We start from the raw sequence: 17,689 nt of genomic DNA on the forward strand, positions 1-17,689 counted from the left end.
ACTCAATCCTGGGAGTCACTCAAGGTATAGCCACACTCCCTTCAGTATAGCCACACACACCCTTTCGGCACAGCCACACACCCTTTCGTAATAGCCACGCCCCCTTTCAGTATAGCCACAACCCCCTTTCGGTATAGCCACGCACCCCTTTCGGTAGGAGCACGGCAATCCTTTGGTATTTGTACAAATTCCAGTGCACTCATCGTTTGTACTCTGTTGATAGAGCCTTTTGGGACTGCTTGAAAGCCTACAGAAAGCAAAATGTGGTCAGTTCATATAAATTTGCTTGTGCTGTACGAAACTGAATGAGAAAGGTAGCTATGCTTACTTCGTTCAACGGATGATGCGAAATCTTTCTGTTCACATTTGTCCAGAAGCTCCCACCAAGACGGATGACAATGTGGAAACGATCGTATGCAACTTTTCGACTGATTTGTTGAAGCTGCTTTGAGCTGCTAGTACCAATCTCTCATAAACTGTTATTAAGTCGCCCGTTCAGACTGCGATCCATTTTTTTAGAGTTGCATGTCCACCTTCAACGCGATGTAGCTTGATGCCCAAAATAATTTATTTTGTTTTGTCTGAGCAAGAATGATTTTTTCTTTGTGCACAATCAATGAAGATAGCAAATATGCATTGCCAGTCTCATTAACCGCCTCCTAGAGTTATCTTCGAATTCCGTTACAGTGGCAGAGTGTTACAGCTCGCACCACTTTGTGTAAATAAAATCCAGTCTTCATCCTCTGAGAAATCCTTTTTGAAATTTGTCAGCACGTTCTTATCAATTTGCCATATGCACAAAACATTCTTTGCTTGAGGTAAAATCAGTGAGATTGCCGCCATCAATGCCAAGTCTCTGTCAGTGACAATGAGAGAATAGGCCCAGCGATTCTGTCTTGAAAAACGTGTCGCATTTGTTGAAGTGCCCAGATGCAATCGCTCTCTGATTTGTGTCGTAAAATTATATATCAAAGGGGATATGACTGTTTGTGCATGCCACACCCATGACATGAAGCAGTGGCATCTTGAAACCTGGAGATTTGTCCGCTCAAGCATCGCCGAGTAGCTAAATTTATTTCGGATAATTATTGGTACAAAAAAAGATATATAATTTAAACAACTTACTCACCTGATGGTTTTGTGTGTCGAATCCACTATAAGAACGTCTCCTGAAGAAAAGTCATTATCTGTTGAGATACAAGACTTTGGTGCAATTAAGAGGCGTGTGAGTTTATTCGACCATTGCTCTCGATCAAATTCATACCGAATTGAATCTTCCTCCAGTGTGTCTAGAAGCGCTTCCCGAGGGCTACGCCCAAGGAGAAGTTCTTCTCGTTCACGTTATGTTTAAATTGTAACTAACTTGTCTAGTGGCTAGAAAAGCAGGATATGATCGCATCATGGTGCTCAAATTAATCGAGGAGGCTCTCCACCTTTTGACAAGTTCGAAATCTGCTGCTTCTGCAGCTTGTTCAACGCTCTGGCTTCCGGATATACTGCACGATTATCGGTCGCCTCATGGTTTTCTGTAGCAACGACCACACTTACTCTCCATTCTTGCCCGGCATTTTGATTCAGTTGGAGCTGAATAGTGACTGCCCATGGGCACAGAAGAAGCCTTGTTGACTTGGCGTATCTTTGTGCCCTTGCTTCTGTACCCACCACCATGAGAGCAAGCAAGCCACACTCTATATTTGTCGGCCTTCGTGCGTAATTTCTTCGTTGAATAAGCTTCTTGCCACGCAAACGTTATGACTGCCTCCTCCTCTTCCTCATGGGTATCATAAATGTGGTCTGGGGGTGGAGCAAGCGGCATGATGAAGACCGATTATTAATGTTGGCGGAGTTGTAGATGCATACCCTGGACTAAACGCGAAAATATTTCTTACTGTAAACGAGGGTGGCAATACCTTTCCTATTATATATTTTTTTGGTTTTGGAAGATGTGGCTCTTTCAAAAGAGGCATGTGCGTATATTGGTTCCCTCAATTTATAGTGTTTTTGTACCGAGGTGAAGTTGAAAGTGAGTCACCGCGCGTATTGGGTGAGTGGTACCGGGCGTGATGGGTGATAATTACTGATGAACTTTAGTTAATGAATTAGAGGAGTGAGTGAATACTATCAAGAGAGTGATGGAATACTAATGGCTCCCCTTATGTAATGCTGAAAGCCACATGTGTGGTACGTAGTTTCAGCTAATTAAACTCATGACTTAAGCTTCCCGTTAAATACGACTGAACGCCATATATATCGACGCTCATAACCATATCGCCGTAAGTTTGATCTTTCGTGTAAAGGGCTAATGTTGCCCTATATTACACGAACCCGTTAAGTACACTTAGTGTACTTAAGGGGATGGACAATAACTTTATGTTAAGTACTCAGACCTGTGGTTCACATAATAACCCACCCTTGTGTATGTGATGCACACAGGTGCATTCACCTTGGAAGGGATGACGGCTAGCGTCATTCGTAATCCGAGGTATTCCGAATAATACGCTCGCAATATAGGGGAGCACATCTACAGAGGCGGCATTCATTGGTTATGTAACGGTTATTTATTAAAGTTGATAAGATAAATATAAGTCTTAGAACTACATACTAGTTAACAAATGCTCACGTGAAGCCGGATTACCGCTTCCGTGACGACACTTGTACCAAGGTACTTAGTTCGTTGGATGAGGTCTCTTAGGCGCCCACCACCTACCTCACTCGGCTTGAAGATGTGTGCTTATGTAGTGCGTCGCAGCTTTAGTGGCGCCCGCCTACACTTAGTAGTAGTCCCCCAACGACCAGTCTCTCTGAGCGTCTCAATGAGGATGAGCCTCAATATTTATTGGGCTCATTTCCACCACCTCTCCGAACATCATCGACAGGTGGCAGAGCACTTGGCGCAGGGACTTCGTGAGCAAGCCCTTTGTTCACTGGCTGTTAGCCGTGGAGCAATGCAGTGTAGCGCAGCTCATCGAGGACGACAGCCGGATGGTGTCGTACGCCATGTCGCTCCTGCGTGGTAAGGCCTCACAGTGGGCTTACTCGGCGTTTATGGCGGACGGTAAGGCGCTCCATCCATGGTCGGTCTTTAAGACAAAGATTCGCGCCATGCATTAGCCGCCGAACAACAAAGTGCTGCTTCAGGCGCGCTTCTTTGGAGCGCAGCAGGCGAAGCGATCCCTGCAAGAATATGTGAAGGAGATACGCTCGCTGTCGGCGTCCATCAGTGTAAGTCCGATACCGGAATGCATTAAGGTGTCCACGTTCATGAACGGACTGCGGCACGGCCCATCGTGACAGACCCTTTTTAGAAAAGTGCCGTCGACGTTGGTAGAGGCAATTATAAATTGTCTTAGTTGAGGAGCAATCCTACAACAGTGCCTCGGCGACAGCTTTGTATACGCCGTCGGCCGAGAGGTCGAATTCCACTCTTATGGAGTTAGTCAATGCAGAAGTAGTCTGCTACAAGTGCGGCAAGCGTGGCCATATATGGCTCGCTGCTATCAGAGCAAACGTTTTTTCGAATTCACCCCGCTACGTTTAAAGCGGCTGCAGATATTGCGTTGGACGCTAAGTTTAAATTTTAAGCAGCCCGTACGTTATGCATGAAGAAAATTCCAGCTCTCGATCACATCTGGTTCGTCTACTAGACCGGACCGATGAAGCTCAGCCCCGCTGAGGAAAGGGAAGCAGGGCTTTGAGCTGTTAAGCAGCAGAAAAAATCCATTGATGTTTATGTGCGGAATCACGAGGCACTTGCACCTGGCGTGTTCATTGCACAACCCACGCAAGGCTCAGACGAGCAATGTTCCCGCCATACACCAGAAATTTGGTACGGATCGAAAAATCGCCGACTCTCAGTAAAAGCGGTGCGCCCTGCTGGGTCTAATAGGCTTTAAGGAGCTGGGGATAAACAGGGCTTTGCCTCGGTGAAGTTCAAGTGATTTCTGTGTCTAATTGCACAGGTCGTGTTTACAAGCCAGGCTTGTCAGTCGTATAGGCAGCTGTTGAAGGGCTTAGATGATCCATGGTCAATTTTATCGACTCAGGAACGTCTTACAATTTTGCTAGAAGTCGTTTTCTTTAAAGGAAAACAGCAATATGCTGAAGCGCTTAGCGCATAAAGGTGATTTGATGACTGTTCGCCTTGCAACTCGGACTCGTGTTACAGTGGTAAAACTTACGTTGAATTAAGGTGCGAAGCTGGGACTTTGACAGCATTGAACGCTGATTCGTCCTCGATTTTTAGTGTTGAATGATCTCATCCTTTGTATGCCTGGCTTGAACGCCATGAGCCAAGAATCAATTGGAGGTCTACGACCTTAGGCGCAACGCGCTATATTGATAGCGAAGCTTTGGCGAGTCATGACCCCACCATTGCTAGGCACCAAAAATTCTATTGGTGCAAGTCACTGGGTGTGTCCGTGCAGTGCGCTGTACAGTCGTATATTGGGTTAATTTCTGCGAATGAATTTAGTCTCGGGTAAGGCTCATTGACTGTTAGTATGAACTGTCCGTACTTCGTTGAGTGACACCGCTGTGATTAAGCATTACGAAATGCTAATTTGTCTGCCTAAGCCCTAGCCATTAGCCGTGTGAGCCCTCTGGTGCACGTGAAGAGGCACGTATAATTCCACCGAGTGAGAACGGCCGCTATAGCAATTGGCGATACGCCCAGGGCATGCCGGGCTATGCCCGTTAAAAATGCACGGGGGTTAACACTTAAACATTCGCTGGATGATAAGTAAAATAACTATTTATCGGAGATCGCCCTGACATCGGAACTTGAAAGGAAAAGTAAAGTTAAAGAACCTCCAAAACTTGGGGAAATCATTGGTATACCTTTATGAGGTGTATAGTCTCTACTATAAGATAGCAGTCGGTTGTGCAAGATGCGAAGCGTTTGCAATGCCATAGATTGATGCTAGCCAATAGCTGTACACGCTCGTCTTAATTATGGCTGGTAATGATTAGGGTGACGTGAGCTTATGGCTATCCCATTTCAGCGATAGACGAAATATCTGTTGATAAGTTCGGTCAGGCCTTGCGAGTTGGTGACTATCTGATATGGCGATCATTTGACCTCTTACTGCGTTGATATCGTTACAACTTTTGGATGAAGCCATTCTGGAAAGAACAAAAGCGGCACTTAGTGCGAGTAGTGGGTCAAACATCCATCCTTAAAGATCTTTCAGATCCGGTCCTTCCGTAAGTTGTGGAAATATAAGACGTGGTGTGTCGAAATTCACCATCTATTTTATCGCCTCATAGAGGTGCCCGTCATTAGATTGACCTGGTTTCGGGTACCTAATACTGCGTATCGCGCTTGAAAGTAAGTTCCTTATTATTAAGCACCGAAAATGTTTGTGTCAAGAAATTGAACGGGAAGTGGCGCATTGGGCAGGATTACTATAACGATAATGCTATCATATTTCGGCAATGGCTTCAATTTCTACGAAAGACATTCATTAGAATCATAGGGTGGAGTGTAATATGTACTGTGCGTTCATCTTTGTGGCTATTATCAACTTCATTTGCGGGCTAGTGATATCCCGCTACAGCGGTTAACACCCCAAGCGGTATAAGTTGGGAATGGCTACAGCGGCTGGTGATGCCCCAGATGCTTTTAACTCCGCGGCTTCTTTTGATCCTCTTGTGACGCAACTGTTTCGCTCTCATAGAGGTATGCACAGGCGGTTATTGATAAATTTGTTCATAGTTCTTCGGAACAGTGTCGTTCAGATGCATAAAGCACACGGTCCACATACGATCAGTGCTTGTGTGCATGCGCGCCATTTAGTTGCACGGAATGCAAAGAAATAGCTTCTTTGGTGCAATCTTAACACAGAGGGTTAAAATTCCATCAGCACGAATTTTGGTTCGATGTACTGGAGGATTTGGAAGGCAACACAGGCGTCGTGGTCTTTGCTGGTCTTATGAGTAAAATGGCTCATGAAGCGGCTGTGACAGGTACAATTGATGGTGAAGGTGCGGCTGACCTTTTCAGTGATCGCATATTTTGCTAAAACGGTTGCCAGAGCCATATTTCTGAGATAGAACCCATTTCTGCTTATTCCAAGGCCAGAGACGGAGCGTTCCGGAATTCGAACTTCCGGGTGCAGGGCACTACGTTGGACATGTCCATCCACGACCGACGGTCAGACCGAGCCTGCCAATATTGTCATTGAAGACGTTCTGCGCAGTGTTTGTGCTGAGGCACCAAATCGTTGGCGCATACAGCTCCCGATTTATGAGTTTGCGGTGGCCAACGCAGAACATGCATCTGTAAGCAATACTCCGTTCTATGTAAACGGCCTCAGACACCCAAGCGATCCGTTAAATACTACAGCTAGTGGTTTAGGGCTGGTGAAGAAGACGTTGCCGATCGGCTAGCTGATCTCAGCCTTGTTACTGTTCGTAAACAGGTTAGGGTTCTTTGAAAATAAATCATTTACAAAAGGTTTTCAACGTGCTGATGGTCGAAATAATCAAGGCAGAATTAGTATAAGACACCGAATCTAAGTGGCTGTTTGCGCGTATAAAGCTTCCTTTGACTTAAGGAGCTAGGTCAGACTGTAGATAAGCTAAAGTTGTCATATACTTGATAACATCGATAGTTTTGTTAATAGAGGCAATTAATGAGTATAGTCCTCACTCTGATAACTTATCCCCGGAAAACTTATAACCCCCGCTTTTTTATAGGATTTGACGTCCTTCTTGGTCTATCTATGGTCGCTACCTTATACTTTCCTGTAATACGATAACTAATACCCTCTGATAATATATATAAAAGATGATATTAGTTAGTAGAGGGAGGACTGAACTTTTAATAAGAAACAAATATTCAATACGATTATGTTCAAGTAAAACGTTTTCATTACACTCACACAATTAGTAACGCTATATTACTCCGCAATACTAGTAGTTGGTCATCTCACCCCGTGAATATTATCAATATAGTCGCCTGCATAGGATTATGCATATTTATTTTCTAATCCAATTGCCAAATTATGTAAGTGTAGCTTCTATTATAATGACGAACCGGCCTCATTAGTCATTAGAATGTCGCATGCCTCGCCTCGAGAAAGTGCGTATAGTATCACGAATTTCGGTCAGTGAGCACGCTAATGCTTCGGTACTGATCTAATTGATTCATACCATCAACAAATGTGGTCCTCTCGGGTATTTAGGACTTAATATCCTTTGGTGATTATTAAGTGGTTAGACCTAGCTCCTCAGATCGGTTTTACGCCCAGTGGACCACGATCGTCATTTTATTGATGATAACAGCCACCGCAATCGTTTAAATAGAAAATTATCAAAGGGAAGTTTGAACAATCGCAGCAAGACTCAATACTTGCTGTTGATTTGTAGGCTAGTCATCCTGCCTTCAAAAATATGACATTCCACCGTCATTTATATGACTTCGGGATAAAGTAGGAAAGCCCGTTTAAGTAAAATATAAAAATATCGACGAAGGGTGAAACAGGTCAGCATTGCAGTTGGATTTATAAGAGAAAAGAAACAAACTTACATTGTAACGATAATCAGATCTGCAGCTCTTCCTGTGAAGAAGAAAGGGCATGACTATCAGAAAATGATGCTTTTAGCGCGGTGATCCGAGTAGAGACGTCACTCTATAAGTGAACATCGCGCGTAGCTTACTAGACGGAAGCCTGAGTCGGTAGAAATTATCATCATTGTGGACTACTGTTTCAATTTAACGAGGATGGTAAAGATGGTAACGTTTTTGAGCCCAAGTGTGCCGCTTGAAAGTGTGAAGCACCATTAAAAATGCAGCCACTTTCCCCTCTCGTCGAACAGTATGACAAGTCCCATCTGATTATCCACAAGGACCTTAAGGGTAGCGGAGCTACCTCGCTCCTAAAGTCAGAGGAAGACTTTTAGACTGAGATAGTCGCTTAGTTCTATTGAACTAATGGGTTTAACAACTCAGGGAGTCGTACAAGCTATTAAAGCTTAAGGAATCCTAGTTCGAGGGATTCAAGGGTTCGTAGAACCAAGTGGCAACTCGTGCCCAAGAGGATATACCTTGGAAAGGCTTCTATCTCTTACAGATCAATGCGCAAGCCTTAGCAAGGCACTTAACGCTTTAAAATCAAAAGGGGAACGGCATTTTACTTAAGTATCTAAATCTAAAAACCTTACCCTACTTAATTTAAAAGTAGATTTTGGCCGCCAGATTTATATCTGGCGGCGACCACATTTATTACCCATAATAAATGGGATTTAAGCAACTAACTATTTTAAAATTAGATAAAAGGGTATTTTACCAATTAGATAAACGTACCACAACAACGGTTCTCCAACCGATGTGTGCCCCATTACACCCTCTCCCAACAGACTGTTGGCACCGAGTGACAACATTCGCTTCATTTCCTCTTTGAGGTTCCAACTAAACAGCTAACCATTCGGTTGTGTTTTTCTTTTCTTTGTCCCATGATAATCAAGCGTGAGTCACAGCCTTTTAGCACCTTCCTCGACTGAAAATAGTGGACTTTAAAAGTCACTCTTTATCAGATAATGAGGAGAAAGAGCGTCGCTCTTGCACGCCTTTCCTCCGGATGAACGTCGGCGGGTCCCGAATCCGTCCCCAGAACGTGGTGCCGCTGATGTCTTGACTTCATTGAGCAGGGCACAGGACCCTAAGTCCAACATCATTACAAATCCGCTCGATGAAGAGCAAGTGCAGATAATCCTCATATAGGAAAGAGCTCGCCGTCGAGCTGCCGAGATAGCGAAAGCTAAAGCTCATAGTGAATATCGATTCGGTCCGCTTAGTGCGGATGAGCGTCTTAAAGAGATAACGGGTCATAGCTTGGCCATCTGGATCTCTGGTGACCCGGCGAGGACGGCAGAGGAGATCGCTGCCCGCGACGCTCGTCATAAGCAATACCTTACGCCAAAGGTAATGACGCAAAGCCAGTATCTGACGCGTTTACGTGATCAAGCCCATGAGGCTTCGGTGACATCCATGAGGGAAATTCCGATCGTTTTGTTTTTTAAACGAAACAAAGAGTGAAAACGAAGTCTCATTTGAGAACTGGGTCCACCGGGCCCGCCGACTTCGTAATATCTGGAATATGAGAGAGTCAGCGGATAGAGGTGATGTTCGTTTGAAACGGAAGCTTTGCTTCGATTTCACTAAGCTTAAGGCCAAAGGCCAATTACGTTCGGCATTTGTGCCACAAAATAAAGAAAGATCCAGACGATATTTCAGTGCTTCGGTTGACCGTACAACCATGGATCGAAGCCGCACTGAGGCTATAGATCCACCTAATTCCACGTTTAGTGGTGTAAAGCGTCGTTTGACGCGAGTTGACCCTGAGCTTGGCGCTCAAAAACGTCAACGGCGTACGGGCAATCTTGCCGAAGAGGTACCCCGATCTCCCAAGAGTTTTCAGAAGAGGGGTACCCTAGCCACTTCAACAGATATTGGTATTGACCCTCACGACGACGTCGCTTTTAAAAGTTTCGCCACATGAACTGAAGGTTCCCCGCGCATCAAGCAGCGCGGGAGGGGCCGAAATTTCGGCGGAAGCATTTGATGCTCTACGGCACGAGGTGCAACTTCTTCGTGAGGTCCTCGGGTGAAGAGATCTTTTGAGGCGGTTCAGAACCGTCTTTCGATGCTGGCGTCAACGACCTCGTTTAGAGAGCAGCTGGACATACTGGTGAGGATGCAGCAATCTGCGGCACGACCGCCTGTTTCGGTGCAAGCGCCTTCAAGTCCACGTGGGAAGGGTCCCGGTATGGCTTAAGCAAGCCAACGTAAGACACTGGGTGTGTACGCAGCTTGCTAGGAAGGTTTAGCGTATAAGCTACGCCCTTCTTGGCCACGACCGTAAATGGTCCAATAAAGCGCGGGCGTAATTTGGTCTTGAAGACTGCGGAAACCAAGTTAGTTGGTTGATTTTTAGCGTTGCATAGAACTCGGTCTCCGACCACATAATAATCAATACAGCTTCTGCCTTTGGCATCGACTTGTTCTTTTTGATTGTCTTGGCTATCAGCCATCGTGTCCCTTACATGTCTTAAGACACTAATCGCATCGCAAGAAACTCGCTCGCTTACTTGTTTCCGAATGGTAACAGGGCTGATATAAGCAAGTCTATCGGCTAATTCTCCCCCCCGAGACCTGTATCACGCAGTGGTATCGTTAATGTAACGCGTGGGTGGGTAAGACCGTTGACATAGAGCGGAGTATAGCCTGTACAGGCATGTACAGCGTTATTTAACGCAACTCCACCACTGGGAGCATTGAGCTCCAGCACTTTGGTGTCTGAGCACACACACTGCGTAGAACGTCTTCAATGACGCGATGACACGTTCAGTTTGACCATCGGTCTGCGAATGGTCCGCAGTGGACATATCCAATCGGGTGCCAAGCACTCGGAAAATTGATTTCCAAAATTTACCCGTGAAATGGTGGTCCCGATCAGAGACAATTGCACTGGCAAACCGTGTTGTCGGAACACGCGGACGATGAACCGACTTGCTGCACCTACTCCACCAATGGAATCCAGTACAACCGCTAAGTGAGCCATGTTGATCAATCGGTCAACAAAGACCACTATGCCGGAGTTACCGGCAGAATGTTTCGGTTGATCGAAAAAAAAATCATACTAATGAACTCCCAACACCTATGGGTACGAGAAGGCTCGCTAGTGGCGCAGCAGCATGCGCTGAGGGTTTAACCCGTTGGCAAGTTTCGCATGTGCGAACATATGTGCTGACCCATTTATAAAGTTTGGGCCATCAATATCTCTGGCTTATAGTGCCGTAGGTCTTTTCTCCACCGAGATGACCACCAAGGACAGTATCGTGTGCCTCATAAAGTATTCGGTACTTCAAATCCTCATCATGAGGAACAACGACACGCGGAAGGTCCGCGATGTCTGTGCAATAAAGCAACAGGTTGTAATCGATAGAAAATCGATGTAACCTTGCACGAAAACGTGCCGGCAATTTAATACCTGAATCTGAGTTCTTTAAAGCTCGTAGCAGAGCTACACACTGTTCATCCTTGGCGTAAGCCGAACGGATTAAATGAGGAATAGGCGACGAGATAGTCTTTTTTTATGAGAAAGCTCCTATTCCGGCCTGCGTGATAACGCATCGGCCAAGGCATTTTGCTTGCCGGGCTTATACTTCACCTCGAAGTTGTGTTCCGCGAAAAAGGATAGCCATCAGGCCAGTCGCCGTGCGTAATGACGCGTGATCCGTATTTATCACTAACGGCTTAGAGCCGAGCAGATGAACTCTGAATTTGACAACAACATACTTCATTGCGAGTAACTCTTTGTCATGTCATGGGTAGTTCATTTTCGCAGCTTTAAGCTGTCTAGACTCGAGCGCAATTACACCCTCCCTCGCGCCCATCATCATCTGTTTGTAACAGAGCACTGCCAATGGCAAAGGCTGATGCGTCACAGACGACACTGAAAGACCAATTTGGGTTTGACAGTGCCAGAATCGGGGCATGGATAAGACTATCCTTAACTGCTCGAAAAGCATTATTTTCGGTGCTAGTCCAGCACCTTTGTGTATCCTTTTACCCACTTACGCAAATCCTTTTGGTTTTAGGAGCCGGCCAATCTACTGTGGCTTTTACCTTAGCGGGATCCGCTCTAAGGTCCTGCTTTCCAATGTAGCATCCTAAAAAAGGAATTTCGTCTGCGCCAAAAATGCATTTAGATGCATTGGCATACAATTTATTTGTGCGCATACACTCGAGCACTGCTCGCAAATGGTCTAAACGGTTGTCCATATCCGACCGACCCTGCTTCGCACCGACTATGGACAAAAATGTTATCGAAATAAGTCTTTGCATAACCTCGATGAGGGCGAAACAGTTGCGTCAATAGACGATTAAATGTTGTTGGGGCGTTGGAAAGCCCTTGTGGCATAACCAGCCACTCCCATAACATGCCGCTTGGGGTGATAACCGCTGTAAGCGGGACATCGCTAGCTCGCATGAGCAATTGGTAGTAATCATCGACTAAGTCCAATGCACTGTACATTGTACATCCCACCATATTGTTCTGAAGAAGATCCTTTCTAGGAATGGGGGTTTGTGCTGGTATAGTGACAGCATTAAGCTTATATTATAAGCATGTATAACGCGCCATTTACCATTTGGCTTTTTGACACAAAATGTCGGTCTCGAATAAGGGAGATTTGCTCTCTCGTTCCATTCCAGCCTCGTGCTTAGCATGGAAGAAAACGTCAATGACGTCACACTGCACCCTTGGTAAAGGCCATTGTCTTTTGACACAGTATTTGGTTCCCGGAATCAAGTCAATTTCATGACGGACACCTCTATCCGGAGGTAAAACAGATGGTGGATTATTACATACCACATCTTGGAATTCCTAAAGGAATAAAATGGATCCGTAGGATCTTTAAGAATCGGTGACCCATTTCGTGCACTAAGTGCCGTTTTGTGTCATCCAGGACAGCTTCGTCTAGAAGCGACGATGAGTTAAACTCAACCATATGTCGAATGACCACCATTTCAGATAAGTCACCAGATTTTAAGGCTCGACCGCACTCATCAATAGACATTTCGTCTAGCTCTAAAAGAGCATGAAACGAGAGGATTGCCGCAAGGCTAACTTTCACTCGTATCACTTTGTGAGGGTATACACGCTTCGTGTCCATCCTGTCTTGGAGTGGAGACAATACGCCCCTTAGAGGCCGAGACAATCACATTTCCGGGTTTTCCAGCCTGTATTGGTTCTATACAAGACATGGTGTCTAATTTGACATCCGACAAGGAGTTAGGTAACCCAACTTCCTTATCCAGCAAACATTTACGTGTCGCTTCACGTGCATTAGGAGGGTTCGACCCAAAATGCCCTGGCGAACCGCCAATAGTGTCACTATTGATACTCAGTATGGTGCCGCCTCGGTCGACCACACTCGGTGGACTTTGACGTGCCACTCCACGTATCTCAAAGATATTGCACCCTTGAGGTCCTGGTGAACCGCCAACAGTGTCACTACTGACACTGAGTATGATGCCACCTCGGCCGACCATACAGGGTGGACTTAGACGTGCCACTCCACGTATCTCAGGGATATTGCACCCTTGATAATTCGGCCTTAGGCCAACAATGCTTCAGCATTCAGTGAATGTTGTAACAACGAGTGCACTCGACGGAGTACGTGCCGTTCCACTTATTTCTGCTGAGTCGGGCTAAGAAATTAATGTTTTTAGCATTAGAGTTTATTATCTCAGACATGCCAATTTCTAAAACACTGACATACTCATTCAATGATCCGCGCCAAGACCGCTTTTGTTGCCTAGCAAAGGTGGGTTCATGACTTACCAAAACTTTGCCAAGAACATTGCGTGTGGCGCCTAAGGTCTTAGACCTTCAATCGATCCATGGCTCATGGTGTTCTAACCAGGCCATACCAAGGGGAGATCATATTTCGAATCCAAATCAAGGATGAGACAGCGTTCTATACTGTCAAAGTCCAGAAACTTTATACCCAAGTTAAATGGAACCCTAGGAACAGTGACACGAGTCCCAGTCGCTAAGCGAGCAGCGATTGTATCACTTTCATACGCTTTAAGTGCCTCAACGTATTGTTGACTTTTCCAAGGGAAAGACATCGAACATAATTGCAAGACGCTCCTGAGTCAATTAAATTGACCACGGCTTATCAAAGTCCTTTACAGTCGCTTGAGCGATTAGCAAGCCAGGCTTGTACTCTTGCCCCGTGCCATTGGGTACCGCGCTAATTGGGCCTAAGTCCTGTTTATTCTCACCTCCTAGAGATTCAACAGAGCCTAGGTCTTCCCCAGTAGGGCGCCTCGCACCTACTGGGTATCGACTTCTTCCCGCACCGTACCAGATCCATGGTATAGGTCGGAGTTGGAGCTCTTTCGAGCTTTACGCGAATTTCGAAGAGGGCAGGCCGGACGTAAATGTTTCGTGCTTATGCACATATAACATCTGCGGATGGTCTTATGCTGTTCCACAGCTTGAAGAGCCTCTTCTCCTTCCTGAACGAGGCTTAAGTCCATAGGTTCCGCTCTATTAGATAAAACCCATGTGCTCGAAGGGCTTGTTCGGTAAACAGGCGTGCTAACGCGAGCAGACTTCAAGTCAAACTTGGCGCGTAGCGCTATGGCGACTGCCTCTTCGAACGTAGCGGATGAGATCAGAACAATTCCGTCCGGGCTACGCCCTCATTGAGACTCTTCATAAAGGTTACGACAGTTGCTTCTTGCACCGGGTTTTAATGCATAGATGCAATGAGAGTTCTCAACTCCTGGACATAGTCCCCTAGGGTTCTTTTACCCGTCGAGTCGCTAGGAGCCATGCTCGCATGCGAAAAGCCTGATCAGGCAGTGCAAACATGCTAGTCATTTGCTGTTTAAGCGAATCCTATGAGGGAAAGCGTCGTTTATGGACGTGCTGCACGATAGTGCCCACTCCATGGCTCTACAATTTAGTTTAGAAGGCCATAGGTACCTTTTGCCATTCTGTTAAGAACAAGGCGGTATTAATGGACATTTCTATCTACTAATTTCAAAAAGGGAGATTTTCTCCCTCTTTTTCCTCAAATTTCTTCACATACACAGTTAGAGGGCGAGCCCTCGGCTGTGAGTCAGATACAGAGATGTACCGAGTTGGCATAGATGCCACTAAATGGTACCGATCAGGGAGCTTTCGTACCGCATGAAGCCTTCAAGTCTTGCGTAGGACCTCTGGTCCCTGGTAAATAATAAATTCTACGTGCTCAAGCCCAAACAAGATTTTGAGCTTGTCATAGGCGGCGAGTTGCGCTTCTGACAATTCTGAAACCTCTCCCATTTTCGTGAGGGTTTAGTCTTGTAAAGACTCAGGCGTAGATTGACTACGAGTGCTACCAGGTGTAGCGGAGCTACCTCGCTCCTAAAGCCAGAGGAAGACTTTTAGACTGAGATAGTCGCTTAGTTCTATTGAACTAATGGGTTTAACAACTCAGGGAGTCGTACAAGCTATTAAAGCTTAATGAATCCTAGTTCGAGGGATTCAAGGGTTCGTAGAACCAAGTGGCAACTCGTGCCCAAGAGGATATACCTTGGAAAGGCTTCTATCTCTTACAGATCAATGCGCAAGCCTTAGGAAGGCACTTAACGCTTTAAGATCAGAAGGGGAAATGCACTTAATTTAATTATTTAAACCTAAAAACCTTACCCTACTTAATTAAAAGGAGATTTTGGCCGCCAGATTTATATCTGGCGGCGACCACAACATTTGTCACCCATAATAAATGGGATTTAAGTAACTAACTATTTTAAAATTAGATAAAAGGGTATTTTACCCATAAAGTAAATGTACTACAACAACGGTTCTCAAACCGATGTGTGCCCATAAAAATAACTAGTACTGAACAGTACTAGTGTAACGCGGCACTACAACTTGTACTGCTTCAGTACAAGTCCGCTTCGCACTGCTTCAGTTGCGAGTGGTGCCTTACGTTATTTCACGTACACTAGTACGTGCAGAGGAAGACTTCTCTTTAAGGCAACTAGCTTAAAGAGGGTTAAATGAAACTGTATTAATATAATTAAGTATCTCTTCTTTCTATCTGTTGACGCTAACTTAATTATAAACTAATACTAAACATCAATTGAAATCTTATCTTATCTTATCTGTCTCTCTCTTTTGCTTACGTCTACAGTTGATTATTCTGCGGGATAAATAGATACAATGGTCTATACCTATTTATGGATTAGATTTCTGAACATTACTTTATAAAGAAATATCCTCCAAATATTATCTACCTTTTAGATAATATTTTTATTAACAACCTTTCAGTGTTAATTTTATATAACGATACACCCCGTTACATCACCCCTTCCTTAAACGACAATCACTCTGACTGCCATTGGATGGAATGGTCACTATGTGGCCACTTAACTCGCGCAACACTAGATGTTGCGGGTGCACGTGGTAATTCACCACGTGAATACGACCCCTCTGTGGAGGTCGACTACGAATGCGAGTCGAACGAAATGGCCGACTCGGGGAGAATAGAACAGTCGCCTGATAGACGTCAGGCGGCTGACTATGAGCCTTCGAATGAGAGGGCTCATTCTGATAGACGAGTTAATTGTCTATTTGGTTCCGACGATGAGGAGGATCCCTCATCGCCCGTTCCGTCTCCCGTACGGTCACCTGCACCTGTTTCTGTGCAAGGTGATGACGATGGCGTAAGCCATCGTAATAGAAGTTCTTGTGATACCCCTGCTTAAGTGGGTACCACTCAGGGGAGTGAAGACACTAAAATATCTCATCTCGCCCCTGAAAAGAAGCCGTGGCTTTTGCCAGAACGGCTAAATAATAGCTTGTCTGGAGAGACTACTCCTAACAATAAATATCCATTATTTATTGCGACAAAGCTACATGGCCTTTATCCCAGCGCGAAGAACTTTCGCGCTGAGGAAGATTTTTATCTCGATGCTTTTCTTAAGCATCGATGGTTTAGTGGCAACAATAAGCGAGATAAAGTATCGCTTATGCAAGTCTGGAGCGCGTTCATTCGGAATGTCAAAGAAATTGGACGCGAAGCCTGGCTTCAAAAACTTAACGCGAATTGCGATAAGTTTGAGAAGCGAACTTTAACCGGTGCAAAGTATACATTGCATCGGTTGTCACGTGAGGCTGGGCTTCCATGCCTCACGTGGGGTGATCCCTGTCCGTGTTGTGATGACAACACGAAACGAGTAAAAGGGGATGTCTATTCCCTTTCTTCGCCCTGGGGAAGAGATCGCATCTCTATCGAGATGCGAGAGGCGATTGACGTTTTGCAATCAATTTACAGGCGCCTGGGGCGCGTGTTTTCCGATGGACCTTCCGATCCATCGGATGGTCTCGTCATACTGACGGACGAGGCCCTCAACGTCAGCAACCAGCTGAGAACGAGGCTCTTAACTGTCATGTGAAAGTGGATAACCGTGCCAGCGAACAAGATAACTCGTTCGCTGCCCCTTCACATCACGGTGGTTCTGGATACGTTTCACAAGGAAACGTGACCTCCATGGGCACCCACCAATGATTGTGGTGGAGGAGGGAAAATTAGATCAGAACCGTGTGTCAGATCTAATGTCGATGATCGACAAAATCGATCACTCTCTCCATGATTTGGAAGAAGGACTTGACCACGGGGCCGGCAAGCGTCGCTCGTTGGAGCAGACGGTGCAGGCTCACCATATCGAACGGTTGGAAGACCGTTCGAAGAGTGGTACTCCATGTTGGAGTACGAACGGAAATATCACGCTGTTCGCGATGAGCTGTCGTCAGCTCATCGCAGTTTCGAGGATATTCGGAACCGGCATGAGAAACTCCAGGTTGAATATGAGAATATGGGACTCGGGCATCCCGTGTAGTCGGTAAACATGATCCAGGAACAAGAGAGCTACCTCCTTGCCTGTGATCGATGTCTTACATGGTGCTAAATGCACCATTTTGCTCAGTCTGTCTACAAAGACGACTAGCCCTGTCCGACCCTTATGATCGGGCGGCATGCCAAACATGAAGTCCAGACTTACTGACTTCCAACAGTTGGTTGGAATCGGTAGCGGCTTCAGTGGCGCACTGCTGGACGGTGCAGGCTTAATGCGCTGACACTGTTCGCAAGAGCGAATATAGTTGGCCACCCATCTATATAG

The sequence above is a fragment of the Bremia lactucae genome, linkage group LG1 (genome assembly GCF_004359215.1).
Source record: "Bremia lactucae strain SF5 linkage group LG1, whole genome shotgun sequence".
NCBI lineage: Eukaryota > Oomycota > Peronosporomycetes > Peronosporales > Peronosporaceae > Bremia > Bremia lactucae.